Consider the following 23405-nt stretch of genomic DNA (forward strand, 5'->3'; position numbering starts at 1 on the left):
TCCTGCCTCACCAATCTGATTAGCTTCTATGACAAGGTAACAAGCTCTGTGGACATGGGGAAGTCAGTGGACGTGATATACCTTGACTTCAGCAAGGCTTTTGATACGGTCTTCCACAACATTCTTGTCCATAAGTTAAGGAAATATGGATTGGATCCTTGGACTATAAGATGGATAGAAAGCTGGCTTGATGGTTGGGCCCAATGGGTAGTGGTCAATGGCTCAATATCTGGATGGTGGTCTGTTTCAAGCGAAGTTCTGCAAGGCTCGGTTCTGGGGCCGGTGTTATTCAACATCTTTATTAATGACCTGGATGAGGGACTGGGTTGCACCCTCAGCAAGTTTGTGGATGACACAAAACTAGGGGGAGAGGTAGATACGTTGGAGGGTAGACAGAGAATCCAGAGGGACCTGGATAAATTGGAGGACTGGGCCAAAAGAAATCTGATGCGGTTCAATAAGGAGAAGTGTAGAGTCCTGCACCTGGGGTGGAAGAATCCCAAACATTGTTACAGGATGTGGACCGACTGGCTCAGCAGCAGTGCGATGGAAAGGGACCTAGGGGTTATGGCAGATGAAAGGCTGGATAAGAGTAAACAGTGTGCGCCTGTAGCCAAGAAAGCTACCGGCAAATTGGGGTGCATTAGGAGGAGTGCCTCCAGAGCTGACTGTGCACTCGGGGAGAAGAAGTGCACGTGTGAGAGAGCTACAACTAGGGCACCATCCCTGAAGATGGTCTCAGGCTCCCCCTCAGGTAGGAAGAGGACGATGGCTGTTAAAAAGTTCAGCAGCTGCAACAGCATGTCCATGTGGGGCCACTGCAAGCCAAGGGGCTGCTCTGGCAGCATGCCTCCCAGGCACCAACTGTGTCACCCACAAAGACACAAAGCCCTGCTCTAGCCGCACTGTCCATCAATGAGGTAGGCACGCCCACTGCAGAGGCAAGGAACAGGCATCAGGGAGGGTTCCTTTAAGTGCACATTTTGGCAGGACTGATGTAATTGGAGACAGACATCTCCTAGAGCTGGAAGGGACCTCAGGAGGTCATCTAGCCCAGTCTCCTGCCCTCTCAGGAGAACCAAGCACCATCCCTGACATCCATTTGCCCCGCTCCCTAATTGGCTTCCTCAAGTAATGAGCTCACAACCCTGGGTTTAGCAGGCCAAAGCTCAAACCACTGAGCTACCCCTCCCTCTGCTGAGCTACAACCCTGGCTGATGTGGTTCTGTGTGGCTGTTTTGCCACTAGAGTTGCTGGGAGCCTTGCTGTCTGGACGTGCTTTATTGACCAAACTTTGGTCACAAAATATCTTCTGATACAAACTTCTGCTAACAAAACCCTTCAGTCTAGACGTAGCCGTAGAAAATACAGCTTTTGCCATCAGAACACAAGTGTAAGTTTGAGGGGGAAAAGCTGCCTGATGGAGTACCAATTTCCCGTTCATTCATATCAGGTGACACCTCCTACTTAATGGCAAATTACATTTAGGAAAATGATGCCCTAAAACATAAACATTTAGGGCCAGATTCTGAGCTGGTGTAAATCAAAGTAGGTCCATTGACATCAATTGAGAACCTGATCCTTGTTTATTGTGTGTTTTAGGAACCCAGTCCTATCATGGAGGGAATCAGAAGAATTAAATATTGTGAGACGTACATCATGGTCACTGAGCACAACATTAATGTTTGGAATTTTGGTAGGGATTCAACTTGAGCATCTTCCAGAAGAATAATCTCATTGATCTTCTGCCTCACTTATGTGCCTATAACATTTCATATGTCAAGCTACTGACTTCAATAAAAGGGGGTAGTTATCCCCAGATGACCCAGGAAAGGTAAAATCCAACACTGGACAACTTAATAACAGTAACTTTTCCATACAAGAGGTGAAATGGCATTTACATTGTTCAGAACAGATTTCATGAACTCGCATTTTACAATCTGACAAAAACTGGAGGAAGTTTCAACATAAGAGGCAAGACAATAGTATAAAATACAGTGTCTGTCTTTAACTCTCCATGGCTGTGTCTACACTAGCCCCAAACTTCGAAATGGCCACGCAAATGGCCATTTAGAAGGTTACTAATGAAGCGCTGAAATGCATATTCAGCGCTTCATTAGCATGAGGGCGGCCGTGGGAATAAGGGGACTTCGAAGTAGGCAGGGTCCTTTCGAAAAGGAGCCCTGTTGGGACGAGCCGCGCGGCGGCAAGGCGCGTCAATTTCGAAGTGCCGCGGCCGCCTGCATGCTAATGAAGTGCTGAATATGCATTTCAGCGCTTCATTAGTAACCTTCGAAATGGCCATTTGCGTGGCCATTTCGAAGTTTGGGGCTAGTGTAGACACAGCCCACAATTGTTATAGACAATGGAAACAAAACAAAGGAAAATTCTTGAAAATGTTTAATTTTATTGATACCCTTTTAAATCACAGGCTTTTAAGTGGATTCCAAAAAAATCGGGAGTGTCCAGTGGCATAAAGGTTACAAGTTATGTTCGGAATGCCCCACTATACAATTACCATTTTCCTTTTCACTGATGCTTTCTGTCTTCAGCTACTGTTTTGCAAAATCCAATGCTTGGCAGAACCAGCCAAGGAAATAAAAATAAACAAGCTGTCCTCGTATTACATGGAGCATTCCTGATATACACCCTGGCTGAATAATCAGACATGTGTTGGAACCATGTATAATTTGGGGTCAGAGCAAAAATTCCCTGGTTTTCGCATTCACCTTCCCCAAGCCACAGAGTTCAAGTTTCTCATCTTCAGCTTCAAACCTCAAAGCTGTTAGGGCCAAGAATGGGACAGATGGCAAATAGGAACTCCAACCAGCAAGCACTGCAGATAGATTTGCTAGAAGAAGAAAACAATCAAACATCCTCCAGCTACAGAAAATACGAATGATCCTCTGTTGAGGCAAAGATAACATTTGCCGCATTCTTCTAACCAACTGCTGCCACTCAGCAATTTCTAGCCCCTTCTTATATAATCATTGTTACTTCTCCTGTCCCAGCAGGTTCAAAAGTAGGTCAGAAATTCGGACTTTGCTTCCCAGAAAAGACTCATCTCCAGTTCAAATAAGGGCAGCACCAAGTGTGAGGAATGTTTGTTGTTTTGTACTTCAGACTGGTTGTACAGACAGCCTTAATTCTGGTGTTGCCTTTTGAGTGCTTCACTTTGCAATCTGACTGCTCTGATAATGCACATTCCCACAGTGTTCCTGTAAGCTGAGCACTTGGGCGGCTGCCCAGTAGAGAGTCACTTGTCACCCAGCTGATTAGCAGAACGCCCACAGCCATCCACAGCCGGCAGCCTGTGTTTCTACTGGTGGTGCACATCACACGCCTCAGTGCACATAACAAAATTTATTCCACACATAGCTGGAAAAAATTAGCGGGACCTCTGGGTCCCACCATGCATCTCCTGGCCCCTTCCGATGACCCATGTGCTCAACCCCCAATGCATACCCTGCCCCTATGTGCCACCCTGGATGACCGAAAACAACCAGGGGCCTGTGCCACCACCAGCAATGCAGCAGGGCTAGAGTGGCTTCCTTCTGGTGGACCAGAGGTGTCCAACCCCTTTACCTCAGGGGCCATATGGCAATATTTTATGTTCTGGGGTCCAAACACACAATAGCACCAAACCACCACCCCAGGATTAAACCCCTCACAGCGCCAAATTGCAACCCCCCCCAGCCACGCCAACCCCCCCCCGCCTCCAGGCTTAGACCCCACCCAACCCCAAACTGCCCCCCGCCTCCAGCTTTAGGCCCCCCAAAACCCAAACCTCCCCCTTCCCCCAGGCTGACCCCCCGCCATCCAACCCCCCCCGCCTCCAGCCTTAGACCCCCCAACCCCAAACTGTCTCCAGCCTTACACCCCCCCCACAACCCCAAAATGCCCCCTGCCCCCAGGCTTAGACCCCCCCCCGCAACCCCAAGCCCCCCCACCCCCAGCTCCCAACCCTCCACAGCCACAAACTGTCCCCTGCCCATCCCCAGGCTTAACCCCACTTGTAGCCCCAAACCACTCTGCTGCGGTCCTCACACCCAGCCAGAGCTCTGCCCCTCTAGGGCCAGTGGTGGATTGGCTCCTCAGCCCAGTCTGGGCTCTGCCCCCCGGGGCTGGCGGTAGTTCATCGCTCGGGCCACTGAGGATCTGCAGCAGTCAGCCCTGCAGGCCAAATAAAAGGCTCATCACCTCCTGGACACCCCTGTGCTAGACCCATGCCACCTGGCCCAGGGAGGCGTTTGTAGAGTCATCCTGTCACAAGTGAACCCATTAACCCATTTCATGAAACTGACCCGATAGCAGCAATGCCAGCTCTCCTGATCTGAGCACAACCCGCCTGATAACTGAGGCTTTTTATTTCTTGGTAAGCCACAGCCTTGTTGTTAGAATTAAGCTGGAGCTGGGAAGTTCATGACCTGATGCCTCGTGCACTGCTATCAACTTTCAGTGCTCTGACTTAGTAGATTGTGCTTGTTTGTTAGTGCGAGAAGAAAATCACAAACTGCTTTTTCTTTTCTTTTCTTTTCTAAGGAAGACTTCAGGTCTCATGGCTTGTGGAGAAAAGCTAGAAAATAGGCGCCGAGTTCAGCCAAAGATCCCAAATGCCCTATAAAAGATCCCCATGTGCATGGTCATTTCAAGAGGCCACTAGTCTCTTTTGGAGAGCAGAGGGGGCTGATTCATGGTTTTTGAATGCTTGGGGTTGTCAGTACAGCACATGCAAGTTTATAGCGTCTCCCCTAGTGTCCAGGAGCCCAGACAGAGACAAGGATCCTACAAAAGACCATGAAACGGAATCCTCACCCTGGCACCCCCATCTCCTCATGCTGGGATGCCACCCCTCCTCCCCTGCTAACAGCCGTGTCCTCATGGTGTCCCTCCTCTGCCACTAACATCCATTTCCACCTGGGGTAACCAAAAGCGAAACCCACTGGCCCTGCCCTGCTGGCTGCAGAAGTGCATAGGCTGGGACAGAGCCCAGGCCAGTGTGGGTCACATCACAGTGGAGGCAGCCAGCTTGGCTTCCTGGACCGAGTGTATCCCTGTGCAGCAGGGACTATATGGGCAATGGGGGGCTGAGGTGGTATTTGGAGCCACACATGAGGGTGAGACCCTGCATGCAACACACCCTACCCCCACACCACCCCCACAGTTCACACTGGGGAAGTGCTCAGGCCATTGATGGTCCCAGGGCTGGAGTTCGAGACCTTCAGTTTAAATTTCATATCTATTTTGAAGGCCTCTTCTGGTGGTGATGGTGGGGAGGGAAAACTCAGCGGTGGGAGCATTGGCCTTGTAAACCCAGGAAGGTGAGCTCAGTCCTTGAGGGGGCCTTTCAAGGGTCAGGGGAAGGTTAGGTTAAACATGGTCCTATGTCCTGCTGTGAGTGCAGAGGTCTGGACTCAATGACCTCTCAAGGTCCCTTCCAGTTCTACAAGATGTGTGCACCTCCTTTTGTTTTCCTTTACAACCTACTGACTTAGGCTGGAATGAGTGAGATAGATAAACAGATAAAGGGGGTGTCTGGGGATAGATAGATATATGGGGTGTCTGGGGATAGATAGATAGATAGATAGATCTTTGCACTCTATCTGTGTCTTTTCGTCCCTAACCAGTTGGCTGCCCTTGGTCTAGAAAATGAGCTGTGCGGGAAGACTGGAAAAACTGGGTTTATTTAGCATGAAGGAGAGATGACATGATTAGCATTCTCCAGTACAGGTTGTAACCCCCTAGCCTGGCACCCTTGAGACTTGTGTGGGCCTGAATGAGGGACCAGGGGAGAACAGGCATCCGGGCTTGTCTGGAAGGCTGCCAGCCTGCTGACTTGGCTCCCCTCCTGGCAGACACCTTTATCTTGCCCCCAGGCTGCCGAGGGGGCTCCACTCTTGGCAGGGCTCGCTGCTGTGGGGCATCCTGGCCCTGGCCAGGCTCCCTGGGAAGCTCTCTGGCCCTATCTGGTCTCTCTGCAGGGGGGTTGCGAGCAGCTCCTTGACACCAGAGGGGCCCTGCTCCTGGCCTGCCTGACAGACTGGTTCTGGTTAGCTGGGGATCTCTGGTCCAGGCCTGTCGGACCACGGAGGATGCCAGACCAGAGATTGCTGGACCAGAGAGTTTCAACCTGTATATACAAAGGTGTTACAACATGAGGTAGCAAAACTGTTTTTGTTAATCTCTGAAGCTAGACTAAGCAGCAATGGGATGAAATTCAGCAAGGGTGTTTTGGATGGACAGTACAAAAATATTCCTAACTGTCAGGGTAGTTAAGTTCTAAAATAAATTCTTTGAGAGGTTGTGAAATCTCCATCACTGGAGATTTTTTAGAGCAGGGTAGACAAACAGCAGCCATGCAGGGCCTAGCTCAAAGGTCAGCAACCTTTCCTAGGTGGAGGGCTGAAATGTGACCTTTTGACCTCTTTGTATGAGCCAAGTGCCAGTGACACTTTTTAAAATCACTAATAGTCCTACATACAAGAGCTTCATTCATTAATACATTCAGACACAGAGTTTTACTGTTTTGATCTTTAAATCTCTGTCCAGCTGAGATCTTTAAACATTTAAACTTGTCTGGGATTTTAATAGGGTTCAATGTTTCTTATCCCAGGTCCCCCGGTCTGGCAACTTCTGTAGTCTCAGCCAGTTTGGCAGGCAGCCCCACAGGCTGGGCGCAGAGCTGCTAATGGCCCTGGGCACAGAGCCACTGCTGGCCACGGGTGGGGAGACCTGGGAGCGCACGAGAGCCACTGGCTGGGGGAGAGGGGCAGTGACCACACTGCAGGCAGATAAGCAGCCACCTTCACCCAGCTGGCTCCTGCCCCGTCCTCCTGCCCAGACCACCCCACTCAGCTCCTACATCCCCTCCTGTCCAAGTACCCCAACACTGTGCTCCTGCCCAGGCCCCCGGCCTCAGCCTGTTGCTGCTCCCTCCCTCCCAGCCAGATCTCCCACCTCCAGCCTGCTCCTGAACCTCCACTCACTGCTGCACCTTACCTCCCATCCAAATCCCCAAACCCTGGCCCATTCCTGCACCCTCCGTCCCGGCCAGAGTGCATCCACCCACCCCCAGACCATTCCTGCACCCTCCCTCCCGGCCAGAGCCCTCCCTCCCTCCCCCAATCCATTCCGGCACCCTCCCTCCCGGCCAGAGCCCTCCCTCCCTCCCCCAATCCATTCCGGCACCCTCCCTCCTGGCCAGAGCCCACCCGCCCACCCCCAGACCATTCCTGCACCCTCCCTCCCGGCCAGAGCCCTCCCTCCCACCCCCAGTCCATTCCGGCACCCTCCCTCCCAGCCAGAGCCCTCCCTCCCACCCCCAATCCATTCCTGCACCCTCCCTCCCAGCCAGAGCCCTCCCTCCCACCTCCAATCCATTCCTGCACCCTCCCTCCCGGCCAGAGCCCACCCGCCCACCCCCAGACCATTCCTGCACCCTCCCTCCCGGCCAGAGCCCTCCCTCCCACCCCCAATCCATTCCGGCACCCTCCCTCCTGGCCAGAGCCCTCCCTCCCACCCCCAATCCATTCCTGCACCCTCCCTCCTGGCCAGAGCCCTCCCTCCCACCCCCAATCCATTCCTGCACCCTCCCTCCCGGCCAGAGCCCACCCACCCACCCCCAGACCATTCCTGCACCCTCCCTCCCGGCCAGAGCCCACCCACCCACCTCCATCTCATTCCTGCACCCTCCTTCCCGGCCAGAGCCCACCCACCCACCCCCTGACCATTCCTGCACCCTCCCTCCCGGCCAGAGCCCTCCTTCCCACCTCCAATCCATTCCTGCACCCTCCCTCCCAGCCAGAGCCCACCTACCCACCTCCATCTCATTCCTGCACCCTCCTTCCTGGCCAGAGCCCACTCAGCATGTGTGGATGTGCACTGCCAACAGAAACACATGCTGCCTACGGTGGGCGGCTCTGTGCACTCTGCTGATCAGCCAGGAGGCACCTGGATCTCTGCGGGGCAGTGGCCCAAGCGCTCAGCTTACAGGGAACACTGGCAGGGCAGCGGGACCCATGTTAAAGTTTTGAGAGCAACACTGATTCAATCCATGGGGATAGACCCCCAAGCACCAGCAAAGACAGCAGGGCCCTAGACTGATGTGGGGATCTCCTGGAAGGGATCTGGTTGCAGGATGTGGCCCCAGTGGGTAACAGCGATGGGATCTGAACACAGGCGCGTGGGGCTTCTATACCACAAGGACATGCAGATTTACACTGAAGGTGATCGGTTTCTGCCCCAGCTGCCCATGTCCACACAGCTAGCCTTGTGAAATGTCTGAGCCCTGGTTCACACTTGAAATTTAGCTTGATACAGCTCTAATACTGAGGAGTGTGAAAAACCACACCCTGAATGCTGTATCTATGTACACCTGAACCTCGCTGGATAAGAACGGTTCCATTGGCCTACCCTAAGTCACACAGAGTAGTGGTGTTCCTACAGCGATGAAAAACCCCTTCTGTCACAGTGCTCTGTGTCTCGAGGGTTACGTCACAGGAGCTAAGGTGCTGCAGGAAAAGACTAGCGATCTCCTGAGATTAGCTCTCTGACTTCTGTTACTACACTAAAAAGGAAGCAATCAGATTAATGACTTGTATGACCTAATTTCCCTTTGTGTGTGAAATATCGTTGGTTACAGAGCTCATTAAAGAGGAATTCAGGCTCTTTGGTTCTACGGGTGCCGTTTTTAACAGCACAGACATTTTGGCTTCCAGTATTGTACAACTTCCTTAAGTGAAATAAAAGGAAATATTTATACCCAGTCAAATAATGCCACCATGTTTTTGGCATCTATGTTGTTCACAACTCTCAAATCATACATCTTAATATGTTTGTGGTTTCGTAGTTGTAAGATGTGATTACGAGGGCTGCTGCTTAATTAACAATTAACTCACATAGTAAACGAGATTAATTATGATTACAAATAATCAGAGTTAATCTCAGTTTTAATTGCACTGTTAAATAATACAATACCAATTGAAATGCATTAAATATTTTGGATATTTTTCTACATTTGTCAACATTGAATTCAATTACAATGCAGAATACCAAGTGTGCCACACTCACCTTCTATTATTTTATGACAAATATTTGCACTGTAAAAATGATCAACCGAAGTTCACAGAGCACTGTACACTTTGCATTGTAATTGAATTCGATAGTTTGAAAAATGTCCAAAATATTTAATAATCTTTTTCAGTTCACATCACACAAGTCCTGTGGTTCAATCTTTTTGGTATGAAAGGGCACCTTATGAATGTAAGGTTTTATACATAACTGCACTGTAGCAGTGCATGGGATTCTTCCATCCTAAGTGCAGGACATCATCAGATTTCTTTGGGTCCCGTCCTCCAATTTGTCTCCATCACTCTGGACCCTATCCCCACCCACCAGTGTTTCTACCTCTCCCACAGCTTAATGCCATTATGAACTTACTGAAGGTGCAATTCATTCAATCAGCCATGTCATTAATGAAGCTATTGAAGGAAACAAGGCCTCAGGACTGACCCCAGGGTCAATCCAATTCATATTGGATGCTAACTAGGCATTAAGCCATTGATCTCACCAATTTTCTAGTCACCTTTTTTTTCTGTCATCCATCCAAGCCATATTTCTTTAACTTGCTGGCAAGAATACTAACGGATTAGGTATCAAAAGCTTTGCTAAAGTCTAGATATATCATGCCCAAACTTTCCCCATATCTGAAGAGCCAGTTATCTCATCGCAGAAAGCAGTCAGGTCAGTCAAGCATGACTTGCTCTTGGTGAATCCACATTGACTGATCATTTTCCTCTCCTCCAAGAGTTTCAGCAGGGATTTCTTAAGGACCTGCTCCATGATTTTTACAGGGACTGAGGTGAGGCTGACCATTCTGTAGTTCCCTGCATTCTTCTTCTTCCCTGTTGTTAAAAATGGACATGGCATTTGCATTTTTCTGACTGTCTGGAACCTCCCATGATCACCACAAGTTTTCAAAAATAATGGCCAATGGCTTTTCAATCACACCAGCCAACTCCATCATCAGCCTCAGATTCAGCTCCATGGACTCCAGGTTTCCTAAATACTCCATGGCCTATTCTACCTATTCTATCTCCACAAAGGGCTGTTCACCTCCTCCACATACTGTGCTTCTCAATGCAGCAGTCTGGGAACTGACTTTGCAAGAGTGAGACAAAAAAAGCATTCAGTACTTCAACTTTTCCTACATCATCTGTCACTAGGTTGCACTCCCCAGCCAGTAAGGGTCCTAAACTTTTCCTGACCTTCTCCTTGTTGCTAACATATCTGCAGAAGCCTTTCTTGTGGTTCTTCACCTGTCTTGCTAAATGCAGCTCCAATTGTGTGTTGGTCTTCTTCATTACACCCTTGCCTGCTTGAGCAACGTTTTCATACTCCTCTGTCATCAGCTGTCCAAGTTTTCATTTCTTGTGAGCTTCTTTTTTGTGCTTAAGCTCACCAAAGATTTCTCTTTTCAGCTAAACTGGTTGCCTGCCATGTTTGCTGTGCTTTCTGCACATTGGGATGGTTTGCTCCTGTGCCCTTAATAAGGTTTCTTTTAAATAAAGCCAGTTCTTCTGGACTCCCTTTCCCCTCAGATTAGCCTTTCAGTGAATCCTGTCCATTAGGTCCCAGAGGAAGTCAAAGTCCACATTCTGCTGCTCTCCCTTGTTTCCTTTATTAGGGTGCTGAACTTCACCATCTCATGGCTGCTGCTGTCCCGATTGCCACCTACTTCTATTTCCCCTACCAGTTCTTCCCTGTTTGTGAGCAGCAGGTCAAGGGGAACATGGCCTCTAGCTGGTTCTTCAGATGTAAGCAAATAAAAGTCAGGGAACACAAAAATGAAGATACTGGTTTCTTCTCTAAAGTCCTGATGATCTACTGATGAAAAGTAGTTAACCAGTTATTATTTATTATTATTATTATTATTATTATTATTATTATTATTTGTAACTTTAATTATGTCCACTTGCACATATGCATTTTGAGTGAAATTCATATTTTGAGGGCTCATATAGCACGTAAGTGGTTTGTAGCACACCTGCTGACCTGAATTTCAGTGCGCGCACACACACACACACTTATGACTGAAAAGTAGTTCCCATGACAACCGTTCTGTTGTCACATGCCCGTACCTTTTTTAGATATTGTACAGGATTGATGTTTTCCATGTTTCTGCCAAAGGTGAATTTGTTGGAATGGTCCTTCCTCATTACCAGACGCCAAAGCACTAACCTCTTTTCTTGTGAAGAACCCTTTCTGATGCAATGCTGATCAGAAGTTGGAGGACGTTTAGGGATTGTTTATATATACAAATGCATGGAACTAACAATGCGTGTGTCATGGGCGAATCCCTATGCTTTATAAAGCCTGACTTATGAATATAAATATGCATAACTCAAAGATGCTTTAGACTAAGTACTTCATGTAACATCAGTTTTAATGTTGCGGTCTGCTGAATGTGTATATCCTATTTTTGTGCATGCAACATTCTGGTATGTGAAATTAGAAATATGCGAAATGTGGATGTGTTTGTAATTCTAAATGTGCTAATAAGGGCCATCGCTGATGCCTCAGAACCTGGATAGCTCGGTGATCAAGTCAATGATGTGTGACTAGCTTTGTTTGTCCTATAAGACCAAACTGTGGTTGCTCCTAGAAAGACATGTCCAGTCCACCCTCTCTGAAACCCATTTTGGAATTGGTAATTTTCCACTCAATGTGAGAAAAGAGAGCCTTTGGGTTAGTTTAGAGGTGGAAACAACAAGGGTGATGTGGTGCGAGTCTGCTGTAGACCACCAGATCAGATGGATAAGGTAGAAGAGATTTTCTTCAGACAACTAACAGCAGCTTCCAGATCACAGGCCCTGGTTCTCATAGGGGACTTCAATCACCCAGACATCTGCTGGGAGACCAATACAGCAACACACAGACATTCCAGGAAGTTTTAGGAGAATGTTGGGGACAACTCCCTGGTGCACATGCAGAAGGAACCAACTATGCTCAGTTCCATCTGCTGCTCAAAAACATGGAGGAGTTGGTGGGGGATGCAAAAGTGGGTGGCAACCTGGGCTGTTGTTATCATGAGATGGTTGAGATCAGGATCCTGACCAAAGGAAGAAAGGAGAGCAGCAAAATACAGACCCCTTGGCTTCAGAAAAGCAGATATTGACTCCTGTGGGAACTCATGGGCAGGATACTCTGGGATGCTACTATGAGGGGGAAAGGAGTCCCAGAGAGCTGTCTGTATTATAAAGAAGCTTTAATGGAGGTGCAAGAACCCACCACCCTGATGTGCAGTAAGAAAAGCAAATGTGGCAAGTGACCAGCTTGGGTAAACAGTGAAATCTTTGGTAATCTTAAACACAAAATAAAGCTTTCAAGAAGTGGAAAGTTGGACAAAAGACTAGGGAAGAGTATAAATACATTGCTCAACCATGCTAGGGTGCAATCCGGAAGGCCAAAGTGCAGCTGGAATTGCAGCTAGGGATGTGAAAGGGAACAAGAAATCTTTCTATAGGCAAGTTAGCAATAAGGTGGTCAGGCAAGGTGTGGGACCCTTCCTGAATGAGGGAGGAAACCTAGCGAGAGATGTTATGGAAAAAGGTGAAGTACTCAATGCTTCTTTTCTTCAGTCTTCACAAACAAGGTCAGCAGTCCAGACTTCTGCACTGGGCAGCACAATATGCGAAGGAGGCAGGCAGCCTTCAGTGGGGAAAGAAGTGGTTAAGAATATTAAAGGGGAATAATCACTTCCCTAGATACGCTGGCAACACCCTACTCATGTGCCCCAGCATGCTGTTAGCCTGCTTGGCTAAAAGGACACACTATTGTCTTATATCCAGCTTCTCACCCAGGATAGCCCCTAGTTATTTTGTGAAGAACTGTGGCTTAGCTAGCTGGTCCCCAGCCAGTAGCAATGCTTGGGATTCCTCTTTCCTAAGTGGAGGATTCTGCACTTGTCCCTGCTGGACCTCATCATATTTCTTTGGTCCCATTCCTCCAACTTGTCTGGTCTCTATCCCTATCCTCCAGTCTAACAGCCTCTCCCCCTAGTTTACTGTCATGTGGAAATTTGCTGAGTGTGCAATCCATCACCTCATCCAGGTCATTAGTAAAGATGTTGAAAAAAAACTTTCTGAAATTAATTTAGAAAGGAAACACGTAGTCACTCCGCTGGCTGCTATTTTGAGATAACAAGTCCTCCATGGCCCTGGCCACCTGGAGCACAGAGATACCCTGGCCAGAACCAGCACGACTCTATGGTTGCCAGCTCCAGCCACTTTTAAAGCTGCAGGGACCCAGAAACCCCATGCAGGAAGCTGAGTGTGTGCTGGCAGCCACAAGCCCACATGCCAGCAGCAGCACACCCCCCAACACCCCTCAGAACATTATAAAAGCCCCCCTTGGAGCCATGGCCAGCAGCCAGGACCCCCATGACTCTCAGGACACTGGGTGACAGGGCTCCCAGGACTCCAGCCAGTCAGCAAAGAAAAGGAGCCCCATCTGGATGGAGCCTGTGGTCCATGAACTCCTGGCCACCTGGTGGGACGAGAAGGACCTGCTGCAGACTGAGGGGTGTAAGTAGAAAGCAGCTGCCTTCACCCACCTCAGCCAGACTCTGACCCTACAGGGGCTCCCCTCCTGGACCCCCAAGAAGGAAAGCTCAGAGGTCAAGGAGCTGCATCAGGCCTATTTCAAGGCAAAGGACATTGACAGGCAATCAGGGGCAGTGCCTACCAGCTGCCCCTACTATCATGAATTTGACCAGATCCTTGGGGTGAAGGAAGCTGGTCCCCCAGAAGAAGCCCTGGAAACAGTGGAGCCAGAGGAGGTTGAGAAGCCAGAGTCAGGGCCCTTGACAGCACCACTCACCCAGTGCCCAGAACTTCAGCAGGAGGCTGGGAACAGTGACAGGGAGCACTGCAGCGAGGGGACCCTCATGGTTGCCATGCCCTCGGAGTCCATGAACTGGGCCGTCTCTGCCCGGGCCTCCCCTGAGATTGCCGAGGCACCCTCAGGTAGAACCTTGGTATTTTGTTTAGCCCGGGGAATGGGGGGAGGGCTGCCTTCTGCTGCAGCTGGCGTGGGGTTAGAAGACCCAGCCCAGGGCACCAGGGACAGCCATGGTCCCCATCCCCAGGAGAGGCATGTGCATGGGGATCACTGCACGTGAGACCATGGACAACCACACAGGACACAAGGCATGCAAGGGTAGTGGGGAGAGAGCCAACCAAAGCCAGCATATGTCCCACCTAGGCATGGACCCCTCCACTCCTGGGATGCCCCAGGACCTCCACTCCTAAGGGCAGGGGGGGATGGCTGACAGGTGTGCGGTCACTGCCCCCACATGGCCTGGTCGCTCATCTGATGAGGGTACTGCCCTCTTCCCTTATGTCTTTACATGTCTTTCCCTTATGTCTTTATGATGTCCATGAGCCAGCCCAACCCCCTCGATGTTCAAGGGATCCTGCTGTAGTGGCAAGGGGAATGGGGTGACACTTCTGAGGACCATGCACTGTGCTGGGCAGGAACACCATTGCACCTACTTGGAGGACCTTGTAGCAGCACACAAGGCTGCTTGGCAGAAGCAGAACCATCTCCTGAAGGCGTGGATCTCGATGGAGTGTGCAGCCTGGGACCAGATGGCCAGCTCCCTTGATGCCCTCACCTGGGCTTTCACCACCCAGCTGGCCACTCCACTGACAGCCCCTCCTGCAGCCCCTGCAGCTGCTCCACCTGACCCCCCTGCATCTGTCCCTCCAGGCCCTCCTCCAGCCACCCCTGCCCTTGCAGCACTGCTCCCACCCTGCCTCTCCCTAGCTGAATGGGAGGAACTGGTGTGATGGCTGCAGGTGGGCGTGCCCACCCCAGGCATGGCTCCTCTGGCCCCAACCACCAAGGCTGAGATTGTCACACCCCTACTTTCCTGTGGTCCTGGCCCCATTCCAGTATCACAGGGGACCCTGGACCCAGGGCAGCCATGGCTTCCATGGATGCCATGGCTCCCATCCCCCCACCCTGGCAAATGACTATGGCTCCCCTTGTACATAGTTCTCCCCTGGCCCCCTCTTGTACCTAGTTGGTAAAAGGATTTAATTTGGGTCAGTTACTTTTAAATAAAAAAACAGTTATTTTATTTCTACAAGTAAACTATGTGGTGTCTGTCATGCATTGGGTGGGATCAGTGAGATATGGGGGTGCGGGCAGGGGTGATGATGGGGTAGTGGTGAGGGGTGAGTGTGCAGGAGGTGGGTTGTGGTGTGTAGGCAGGTCACAGGGACCCCCAGATGAATCCAGAGGGCCTCCCTCACACACATCCATCCCAGTGCACCCAGTAGCACAGTGCCACACCCAGCTGTTCATAGTGCAGTACGGCCTTGGCTGCCCACCACACCACAGACAGCTTGTGTTTTCTCTCCACTAGATTGTGGAGAGTGCAACATGCACCCACAACAGTAGGCATGCTGGGGAGGCTGACTTCCACGCATGTCAATAAACACCTGAAGCGTGCCTTCAGGCACCCAAATGCCCACTCAATGGTGTTGCAGGCCTGGTTGAGCCAGGCATTGAAGAGGACCTGGCTGACATTTGTGTGGCCCATGTAGGGCTGCATAAGCCAGGCCTGAAGGGGGTAGGCAGCATCAGTGACTATACAGAGGGGGCATAGCTGTGTCTCCCAGTGGGAGCTCCCATGGAGGAAGGTAGGTCCCATCCTCCATCCTGCACCCAAGCCAGGAGTTTCTGAAGATGTGGGCATTGTGGACCCTACCTGATCAGCCCACACAAATATTTATCAATGACCTGGATGAGGGGTTGGATTGCACCCTCAGCAAGTTTGCGGATGACACTAAGCTAGGGGGAGAAGTAGATACACTGGAGGGTAGGGACAGGGTCCAGACTGACAGACAAATTGGAAGACTGGGCTGCAAGAAATGTGATGAGGTTCAATAAGGGCAAGTGCAGAGTCCTGCACCTGGGCCGGAAGAATCCCAAGCATTGTTACAGGCTGGGGTCCGACTGGCTCGGTAGTGGTTTTGCAGAAAAGGATTTGGGAGTTGTAGTGGACAAGAAGCTGGACATGAGTCAACAGTGTGCCGTTGTCGCCAAGAAAGCTAATGGCATATTAGGTTGCATCAAGAGGAGCGTTGCCAGTAGATCCAGAGAAGTGATTGTTCCTCTTTATATGGCTTTGGTCAGGCCGCATCTGGAGTACTGTGACCAGTTCTGGGCCCCCAATTATAGGAAGGATGTGGATACACTGGAGAGGGGCCAGTGGAGGGCAACCAAAATAATTAGGGGGCTGGAGCATATGACCTACGAAGAAAGGTTGAGGGAACTGGGGCTGTTTAGTCTGCAGAAGAGAAGACTGAGGCAGGACTTGATAACAGCCTTCAACTTACTGAAGGGAGGCTGCAAAGAGGCTGGAGAGAGGCTGTTCACAGTTGTCATGGATGGCAGAACACGGAACAATGGTCTCAAGTTGTGGCTGGAAAGGTCCAGGTTGAACATTAGGAAAAACTTTTTCACTAGGACAGTGGTGAAGCATTGGAATGGTCTACCCAGGGAAGTAGTGGAGTTTCCATCCCTGGAGGTGTTTAAGTCTCGCCTCGACAAAGCCCTGGCTGGGCTGATCTGATGGGTTTGGTCCTGCTTAGAGCATGGGGCTGGACTCAATGGCTTTTTTAGGTCTCTCCAGCTCTATTGTTCTATTGTTATCCATAAATTACCCATTAGCATCCACAAGGGCTTGGAGCACAGTGGAATGGTACCCCTTCTGGTTGATATACTTTCCACCGCTGTGTGGTAGGGCCCAGATAATGATATTGGTGCCATCCAAGGCACCAAAACAGTTGGGGAACCCCAGGTCTGCAAAGCCGCCATGGTGGCATCGAGATCCCCCACGTGGACAAGCCAGCACAGGAGGATGCTGTTGATGGCAGTGATGACCTGCATGGGATGAAGGGCAAAAGCACCCATGAGAATGTGGCGGGATGCATGGGGACACCTGGGATCCCTCCCCAGGACCCTTTCCCATCCACGTCTCCTGGACCACTCCCAATGCTGCTGCTGCTGCTGCGGGGTGTCCCAACCCCTCCTCCCAGGGGACCCTAGAGGTTCCGCTCCCCCCAGCCCCGGGGATGGGGCATGGCACTGTCGTGCTGGGGGGGGCAGGGGCTGATGCACTCCTGTGAGGGACATGGCACTGCTGTCCTTGGGGCCATGGCCATCTGAGCATGTGGAGGGCCCTGGCCACATATCTATTACCCCTGCCCCTCAACCCCGGGGGTGTACACCAGAGGGGGGTACATACCTGTAGGTCCACTCCCACGGTCGGGGGACACCCAGGGGGTGGACACCCGGCTGCTGCTCCGGGATAGCAACAGGATCTGGAGCCCAGTGTTGGTGGAGGAGGAGTCCCCCTCCTCCTCCTCCTCCTCCTGCTCCGGTGCCCCGGGGGTGGGCTCCAGGGGGGGCCCCCGGGGTGCGGGGCTTACCTCCGGGGCGGACTGCAGCTCCGGAGCCTGCTGGGGCTCCTCAGCCGAGGTATCAAGAGTGGCCGGAGGGGAGGAGGTGTGCCAGGGGCCCAGGATGTACCTGAGCTCCCTGTAAAAGGGGCAAGTGACGGGGGCGGCCCCAGATTGGCTGGCCGCATCCCGGGCCCGGGTGTAACCCTGCCGCAGCTCTTTGACTTTACTCCAGACATGGTCCGGAGTGCGGACAGGGTGACCCCGGGCGGCCAGGCCCTCGGCCAGCCGAGCGAACACATCCGCGTTCCGCCTCTTGCTCCCCATTACCTGGAGCACCTCCTCCTCACTCTAGAGCCCCAGCAGGTCCCGAAGCTCGGCCTCCGTCCAGGAGGGGCCCCGATGCCGCTTGCCGTCCTGGCTGCCAGCCTGCGAGCCCTGGCTGCCTTGGCTCCCCTTGGGGGGGGTCCCCTGAGGGCGCTGGGGGGGCTGCCGGGCGGCCATCGCAGCTGGGGTGTCAGACAGTGGTGGCTCAGTGGCGTGCAGGCGGGCCGTGTGCCTGGGCTGCCGCCTGCACGTTCTCTCAGCTTCCTGCACAGGAAAGGGAGCGGGAGGGGAGCTTTAAGGGGCCTCTCCACGCGGCCACCATTGAGCTCAGGGGCTGGAGAGAGCGTCTCTCAACCCCTCATCTGATGGCCGCCATGGAGGACCCCACAATTTCGATGTTGCGGTACGCGCAACGACTACAAGGTCCCTACTTCGACGTTGAACGTCGAAGTAGGGCGCTATTCCTATCCCCTCATGGGGTTAGCGGCTTCGACGTCTCGCCGCCTAACGTCGATGTTAACATCGAAATAGCGTCCAACACGTGTAGCCGTGACGGGTGCTATTTCGAAGTTAGTGCTGCTACTTCGAATTAGGGTGCACGTGTAGACACGGCTTTGGTGTTCTTCTTTCCGTGTTGGACGTGTTCAGCATATCTGTTGTATTTATCTCTTCACTGATCCTCTTTTCCTTTCTTTCTTTCCTTCCTATTTGTTGGGAAAGGCAAACATATATGGTTTTTTAAAACCTTTCCTCCCAGATCAGGTTTTCTAAGCCATTTATTATTTTGTTGCTTTCCTCTGGGATCGCTCCAATTTGTCCACATCTTTCCCTAAAATGTGATACCTGGACCTGAACACAGTATGCCAGCTGATGCCTCAAAGAACCTCCCATAGCTTACATATGGCACTCTTGAAAATACACTCCAGGATTATATGAGCGTTTTGCACTTCATTGCTTTGCAATGCAGGTTGCACTAGGCAGCACTAAAGTCTAGCCAGTTATTATCTATTTTGTAGTTGTGCATTTGATTTTTTAGTATGTTCCATTTGTCTATGTTGAATTTCAACTTACTGATTTCAGAGCAGTTTTCCAAGATGTCAAGGTCACTTTGAATTCTAATCCTGTGCTCCAAAGTGTTTGCAACCCATCCCACCTGGGATATAGCTCACAAATTTTGTAACCATACTCCCACTGCATTATCCAAGTCCTCTATGAATATACTAAATAGTACCAGACCTAGGAAAGACCCTCATCAGCCATCAGTATACATATCACCACCGCTTGATTGTGAATCACTGATGACTACTTTTTGTGAATGGTCTTTTAACTCATTTTGCATTTACCTTGTCATAATTTCATCTAGACCACATCTTCCTAGTTTGCGTATGAGACTATCCAGAGAGACAAGGTGGGTGAGGTTATAGTATTTCATAGTCGCTCCTAAGCAGAAAAGAAATTATTTCTCTAATTTAAAACTAGAGAGGTGGGCTACCTGGCTGTTTAGATAAAACAAGTTATATTTGCAAAACATTTCTTTCTTTGCATGGACATGGTTGTCTGTCAGGCGTTTACAGAACAGATTTCAGCATTAGTTCGTGCCTACCTGCAAAATTATCTGATTTGCCTGCGTATTATTTTTGTAGGTTGACATGACTTTACTGGAAGGATTATCTGCATTTCCAGAAGAATGTCTACTGGGCTAAGATCTAATCATAGCTGGTCATCCATTCTCAACAGCTCCATCGGAATATTGGATCTTGCACTCACCTCGTTGGCCGAATGACCTCCCAGGGCTCTTGTTATTTCTCCACTCAAACAACTGGTTTGGGAATTATTTTGTTACGTGTTCATGTGAAATTTCTTACAGTGAAAGGTGCTGTAGGCAGGTCCTCTGGGAGGCCCAGAGAGGCTGAGGTCACTTTGAGGTCCTTAGCCATAATAAAAATAAAAAATGATGATACATGAAAACAAACTAAGGCAGAAAAGAAGAATGGGAGGCAATCTGAATATATGTTATTTAGCAAAGCTTTTTGAGCCTTTTTCTGCAAAAGCACTAGTTATTAAGGAAAAATCTAGCTTTTGTGCAATGTCTCAGTAGATATTAAGGATGACCAGCCCATTCAAATACTCTTGTCCCTTGTTTGAAAGGTGATAGTTTTTTACCTGCTTCAATGCCTTGAAGGTGCATTCACCTGAAGCCACCAATGCAGGCAGACAGACAAAAATACACATGCAATTGTCTCATTAGGAAATACCCTAGAGAGTTCAAGCTCAAGAATTTCTCGAAGCAATTTCTTTTGCTTGCACTCCAATTTAAAGTTCATGGGATATATTCATCTGAGGAAGATGATCTCGGCATGGAGATCTTTTGAGATTTCTTTGTTGTACTGTTGCTGAAATAGTTCAGCTGCAGAAAGTAGATCTTCATTAATCTTGTACCTTCAGAATCAATATATTTTTATTAATATTTATGAATATTTCACAGTCTTTAAAATGACAAAAGCTATATCTATTAACAAAAAATTGTCTTCTGCCAAATCACATCTGTTTGCTTAAATTTGCAGCTCAAAACTGAGGGAGTGTGTCATATTTTGTTCTGACAGGAATGCACATAAAAATAAGTTGTGAAACTTATCAAATGCCAAAAAATTAACAAATGTCTAAATGTGAGGCCCCCTTTGAACTGAAAGTCAAAGCAAAATGGCCATCTTGCCACCCATGATTTGCCCTGGCTGGATGAGTTGGTCTCTGTAAGACTGAGTGGAAAAATGGGAAAACATGAAGAAGTATCAATGGCCACCCCAAATGACAGAAAGGGGCAAGGAGAGGAGGCACTAATAAACCCCAAAGATTAACTAATTATAGATGGCAATGGTACCTTCTGGTGGGGGCATGGAAGTGACCCCACCTGCTGCAGGGAGAATGGGAGGTGAAGGAACTCCTGCCACTTGAGCCTGACGTTGGGCATCTTCAGAAGCAGGTTCCTAGTCCTTGTGAAAGATCTGGTGGCGGGTAACAAAATGGGAATATCCACGTCTATTGCAGATAAATAGCTGCAGCTGTGTACTCCCCCCAGGGGTTTTGTCCTTTGCTCTTAGAAAAAAATGAATTAGTGGAGCCCTCGCAGATGCCATTAAATATTTAAAGCTGGGTGAGGTGTGCATGGACCCAGCAGCACTGGCCACGGAACCCGCCTTCTCTTCCTCCCACAACCACGGTTTGTACGTACGGCAACCAGGAGACATAGTTCCAGCATCCATAGATGTATCCAAACCAGCTGTGATCAAACTAGCTTTCCGAAAGTAGCAGTGACATCACAGCAGCATGGGCAGCTGCCAGAGCTAGCAGACAGAGCACAAGGCCACCTCGTTCCCTAAGGACACACTAGTCCATGCTTCTGTGGCTTCATTTTAGCAAACTAGCTGAACCACAGCTACAGCACTATGTCCACGTATCACACATGATTGCTGCCTAGGCATACCGTGCCTGAGATGCAGGAGTGCACGTCTGACATGACTGTTGACTAAAGCAGGAGAGGAAAGAGGTGAAAAACTGTAACACTGTCTCTCTACCGGGGGAGGAGAGGAAAGAGAAGGAAAGAACCGAGCAAAACCATACAAATATGGAAAATAGCAGGGATCCTGGCTGCATTCCAGGGCAAATGTGGGAATAAAAAAAAAAAGAAAAGAGGGGGATAAATGAGGGAAAGACTTTGGGAAGGCTTAGGTGTTTAATGCCTACTTTGCTTCAGACTTCACTACAAAAATTGTGATCAGATATTCAACACAATTAATATTAACTAGAGAAAGGACAGCAAGTCCCAATGGGGAAAGAAAAAGTTAAACTATGTTTAGATTCAAGTTAGCAGGGGACCAGCTGAAGGAACTTTGGAACCATTCACAGTTATCACTGAGAACTCATGGAGGAAGAGGGAAGTTCCAGAGGACCAGAGCAGGTGACACACACATCCCATAGGGGTGGGAAGGTCCTCAGGATGTCATCAAGTTCAGTCCCCTGCCTTTTTGGCAGGAGCAAGCACCAGCCTTATTTTTATTATTTTGCCACAGGTCTTTAAATGGCCTCCTTGAGGATTAAGCTCACAGCCCTGGGTTTAACAGGGCACTGCTCAAATCACTGAGCTATCCCTGAGCACCCACAGCTATAATGGGGAACAAGAGAACCTAGGGAATTACAGGCTAGTCAGCCTAATTCCAGTACCTAGTATCTAATTCCAGTACCTGGAAAAATATAGAAACAAATTATTAAACACAATACTGGCAGGTTCAACAACAAATAATTCAGAAAAAGAAGGTGTAATATAGAGACACATTTCATAAGCTTGTAAAGCCCCCTTGCGAAACAAACATACACGTTTTCCCAGGAAGAATCCTTTAAGCTGTGTCCCTGAAGCCCCTTATGAGTGGAAAGATGCCTGCAAGTCACAACTGTCTGGCACTGGCTAAAGTGATGGTCACTTGTAGCCACTTTGCACCCATCTTTATTATTACCTTGTCCCTCACCCAACAGCTCTTTGTGAGTCATCTTGTCCCAGCCGAGGATGGTGAGCTTTCTTGGGTGAGGGGTGGCTTTGTTTGACTTGATGGCACACAGCCACCATCACGGTGGGGGCTCCAGTTGCTGCAGGATGTCTCTAGGTGTGGTTAACACTGCACAGGACTAATGTTTTCCATACATTTAGAAGCCAGGGCTCTTAACCCTCTTGCATCAGGGCTGGGAAGGTGACACCTTGACTTGGGTTTAGAGGGGCTCTTTGGGACAGCGTAATGCAGAACGCAGTACCAGGCCACTACAGCCAATCTGAAATGCAGCCCATGGGTGTTGGGAAGTGGCCCAGACCTCATCTCGGGGGCCACTGTCCACCAGGAGTATGCAGCACACAACAGCCCCCACTCGTGGGACACATGGTACTCTGAGTCCCCACCAACGGGACCTGGCTGCCCCCCACTCTGCTGGCTGGTGGAGCACAGGGGCAGTGCTCCCATCTAAGGGGTGGAGCCTGTGGGAGGGAGTGGGACCCCAGCAGCTGGGGGCAAGTCCTAGTGCATGTCTGTCTCTGCTGATGAAGATCAAGTGCACATGGTCAATAAAGAGGTGGCTCCGCCCCCAGCACAGGACAGGTGAGGAATAGGACTCCTCTCCTCCTGCAGCCTTGCCGGCTACAGACCTGTGTGCTCCTCTCCTTATGGTGCCCACCCCCATATATCCTCCCTCCATGCACTTTGAATCCCTGCCCCTCATCCTTGGAGTGTCTCCTCTCAGAGATGCCCAGCCCATTTATATCCCTCCCCCAGGCATCCAATACCTCTGTCCCTCACCTCCTGGCCCCTGCCCCTTCCCTCAATGAGGCCCAACCCCACATACCCCTCCCCCTATAGAATCATAGGCTCCTAGGGCTGGAAGGGACCTCTGGAGGCCATCGAGTCCAGCTCTCTGCCCAAAGCAGGAGCAACCCTAAATAAGTCATCGCAGGCAGGACTATGTCAAGCCAGGGCTAAAAAAACCCTGGGGATGAAGATTCCATCACCTCTCTTGGTAACTCATTTCCGTGCTTCACCCTCCTAGTGAAATAGTTTTTCCTAATATCCA

At 50.0% G+C, this 23405-nt stretch overlaps 1 protein-coding gene across 2 annotated transcripts in view; it reads left to right on the forward strand.

The window, feature by feature from the left end:
• LOC142001278 (uncharacterized) overlaps positions 1 to 19761 on the forward strand; it is a 199421-nt gene extending 179660 nt beyond the window's left edge. Inside the window, exon 3 of one of the 2 annotated variants that reach the window (XR_012642438.1) lies at positions 19442 to 19761. The gene's annotated coding sequence lies outside the window, so the exon portion shown is untranslated. Of the gene's footprint in view, positions 1 to 1602; positions 1652 to 19441 lie in introns of those variants that run through there. The other variant, XR_012642437.1, reaches the window with a different exon arrangement.
• The last annotated feature ends 3644 nt before the right edge of the window (positions 19762 to 23405 follow it).

This window comes from Carettochelys insculpta, chromosome 24 (genome assembly GCF_033958435.1).
Source record: "Carettochelys insculpta isolate YL-2023 chromosome 24, ASM3395843v1, whole genome shotgun sequence".
Lineage (NCBI taxonomy): Eukaryota > Metazoa > Chordata > Testudines > Carettochelyidae > Carettochelys > Carettochelys insculpta.